Source organism: Hyla sarda, chromosome 1 (genome assembly GCF_029499605.1).
Source record: "Hyla sarda isolate aHylSar1 chromosome 1, aHylSar1.hap1, whole genome shotgun sequence".
Lineage (NCBI taxonomy): Eukaryota > Metazoa > Chordata > Amphibia > Anura > Hylidae > Hyla > Hyla sarda.
Window position 1 is genome coordinate 398,849,337 of NC_079189.1, and position 3,466 is coordinate 398,852,802.

The window sequence follows — 3,466 nt, forward strand, 5'->3', positions numbered from 1 at the left end:
TGTCTGTGACTGCTGCGCCTGTAGCTGCTACATCTCCAGCTCCGGAGCTGTGCCGTCCGCCGCCATCTTATGAGGAGCGCTGCTCGGCGTCTGTGGGGCAGGTGAGGATTGGGGGAAAGCGGTGGTGCCGCGCTTGACAAATTTCTACATCGGAGAGATGTGAGGGGAGATCCGGGCAACAGATCAACCCCTGAACGGCGGTTTAAAGTGTCGGTTAGGCGGCGGTAGCAAGGCGGTGGGACGGAGCTCCCGCTGCTGCGACTACTCCATCAGCGTGCCGGAACCGAAAGCCTTTAGCTCCCCTCTTGACTGAGGCATTCAATAAGTGTCTCTCCTCGGGCACTCTGCTGAGGTCAATGAGGAGGTCAGCCCTGATTCTTCTGTCAAAGGTTAAAAATCCTAGCCATGTTGAGAATTGGAGGCCCATAGCTCTTCTCAATATGGACAGGAAGCTTCAGGCTAAGATACTGTTTAATCAGCTGGTGAAGTTTGCACCCCCGCTCCTTTCGGGGCTCAGCACTGCTCTGTTCCAGGCCGAAGCACCTTAAGTGCGGTCCTTAGTGTCAGGGAGGCAGTGGAACGGAGTAGTGTGGGTTTCTGGAACGGGTACTTGCTGTCCCTGGATCAGGCCAAAGCATTTGATCGGGTGAACCACGAGTACCTCTTGTCTGTCCTCTTGAGATATGGCTTACCGACTACTTTTGTTAATTGGCTTAAGACCTTGTATGCAGGGGCAGAGAGTTTCCCGCTGGTGAACGGTTGGTCTGGATGCTCTTTTGTGGTGGGGTCCGGAGTCCATCAGGGTTGTCCTTTGAGCCCGCTGTTATACGTGTTTGCGATCGATCCCTTCGTCCGGAGGGTAGATTGTGGGCCGTTGGCAGGAGTCGGGATGAGTCTGGTGGAGCTGGATGTCACCCAGAGAGTGGTGGCGTACGCTGATGATGTCACCATTTTCGTGTCCTCGAGAGAGAAGGTCGATGTGGTGATGTCGGAGGTGGATCGCTACTCGGAGGCATCCGGGTCTAAGATCAACTGGGATAAGTGTGAGAGTCTCTGGTTGGGAGGGGGAGATCCCACGTTTGCTCTCCCGGACACCCTTCCAGGGCCCCAAGAGTCAGCAAAAGTTTTGGGCATCACATTCGGCCAGGATGATTATCCCACCAAAAACTGGGATGGTAAGCTCCAGGATGCCGCTCAGAAGGTGGACCAGTGGAAGGGTTGGTCTATGGTCTTGGTCTAAAGGGTACACTTGATCAAATCGTACCTGCTCCCCTTGTTTATCTATCTGGGCAGTGTATGTATCTTGCCAGAGGCTTACTACACTAGGATCTACAGCCTGTTTTTCCAACTGTTATGGGGGAACAGGATGAACCTGGTCAAGAGGGAGGTTACGTACCGCACGAGGAGACTAGGGGGTTTATCTATGGTAAACCCCGTGGTGTTCTTAACGAACACCTTCTTGAAAGCTAACATCTCAACCCTCTGGTCAGAGAGGGCTCCTCCGTGGGTACTCTCCTGCAGGGAATGGTTTCGGCCTTTCTTCCAGGAATGGGAGACAGGAGGGCAAGTGAAGGACCTCCGTTCGCCCCATGGATATCTTCCGGCTTATGCTACCCTGACTCTGAAGGTGATACGTCGGTGGGGTCTGGAAGTGTGGGAGATCAGGACCCAGTCAAGGCAGTTCCTTGACAAACAGGTTCTGTTGACTCACTTCCAGAAGCCTCTGGTGCTCAGGGACTGCCCAGGTCAGGATCTGAGGGTGGGGTTGTACCTTTTACACATGAAAAGGATCCCCCAGAAGTTTTGGGACTTGGCCTGGCGCTGCTTTCAGGGGAAGCTATATGTGAGGGACAATTTGAAGTGTAGGAACTATGATGACCGGGGATGTCCCCGAGAAGAGTGCGGGGACACGCTGGAAAGCATGGACCACTTTCTGCTTCATTGTCCCTTTAATATAGGGTTTACAACAGGGTGGGTGCTTCCATCGGCTGGAGTCAATTTGCCGGCCTTACCTATCCGGAGTGGGCTTATGGGGCATTCAGGACCCTGAGTTCGCTTCTCGGCCTTTTGGCTAAGATCAAGTGTAGTATCTGTTCTTATCAGGTTTCATGCTGGTGGGGATGGGTGCTGCATGGAGGATGCAGGTGTACCAGGGCTTTCCGGGGCTGGTTCTGAGGAATCAGCTCGACATCTGCCCCGATGTGACCTGTTCCCTCCGGGTCTCTCCATGAGGCTGAGAGTGTCTAGAGCTGAGGTACTTTTGTGCCTCGGGGAGTGGTGACCCCAAGGTGCTGAAACTCACTGGGAGGATTGGCTCACTGAGTTGAAGCACGGGCACCATAATCTCTTCACCTTGTGGCACTCACCTCTTGATTCCTGGCCTTCTGGCTAGGATCAGAGAAATTTTTATAGATCCGGTCGGATGTCCGGCAGTATATCTGCACACATTCACTTATTTATTTCTTTTTGTCTCACTGTGTCACTTTTTGCGTGTTGTGTGTTCACAGGATTTGTCAGGATGCGGTAGCCCTTCTGGGTGTCCCTCCTGGCGGTCTAGGGGAGGTGTGTGTGGCCATTAAGTTCCGCACCTCCCTGCAAAAACCCCGGGTACTCCTGCTATGGCAGGGTACCTACCGTTATCGGCTCTGCGGGCAGATACCTTGGCTAACGCCAAGGGGGATGCCGGGAGCATTTGTGGTCCCCTAGTAGCTTCGGCGAAAAGGTTAATCGAACCTGGAACCTCGCAGGTACCTTTTGGTCCGGAGGCGAAGGGTAAGGTTTGTTGGGGGGCCTCTCTCCTATCGGAGAAGGGCTTGCGATAGACCACATCCTTTGTGCACGTTTTTTTAGTGTAACACGTTTGCACTTTTTCTTGCACATTGGATGAATCGAGAGCACGTTCCTCAGCTTTAGATAAAAAAATTCAGGACCCTGAGTGGCCGAGACCGGGGCACTTTATTCTTAGTTAGTTTAGTGGTTAGGTACTACACATGGAATGCACGGTGTTTAGTGTCGACCCAACAGAAAATCCTCTCCGAGGTGGAGGTGTGTAGGGATATCACCGGTGACCTCGGGAAGATCAGGTCTTCGGAGTATGGCAGTCTTAGTAACAGTAGGGCTTCTCTCCTATGGAGAGAGTTTTCTTTGATGTGCCCTAGGTACTAGACCTTTTGGGTAGAGTACCTTTATTTTGGTTAGGAACAGTGTTATAGGGATAGAGATAGGATGAGAACAGGGTTAGTTTTAATGAAGGGATAGAATTAGGGAGAATTGTAGGGGGAGTTAGGGAAAGAGTGTAAAATTATTTTGAAAGTATCAAGTCTGCCATCCTTCTTCCTGGTGGTGGGTTAATGCATGTGCACGCTAGCTTTTTGTTTTGTTTTTAAGCTGATATGGTATGAAGGGCTTAGAGGCTACCAAACTTAGGCCTAAAGTGGGTTGTGGTTCAGTGTGCATAAGTTTGTGT

At 51.9% G+C, this 3,466-nt stretch overlaps 1 pseudogene; it reads left to right on the plus strand.

The window, feature by feature from the left end:
• The first annotated feature begins 2,051 nt into the window (after positions 1-2,051).
• LOC130343552 (U2 spliceosomal RNA) lies at positions 2,052-2,211 on the plus strand (annotated as a pseudogene).
• Positions 2,212-3,466: the final 1,255 nt, after the last annotated feature.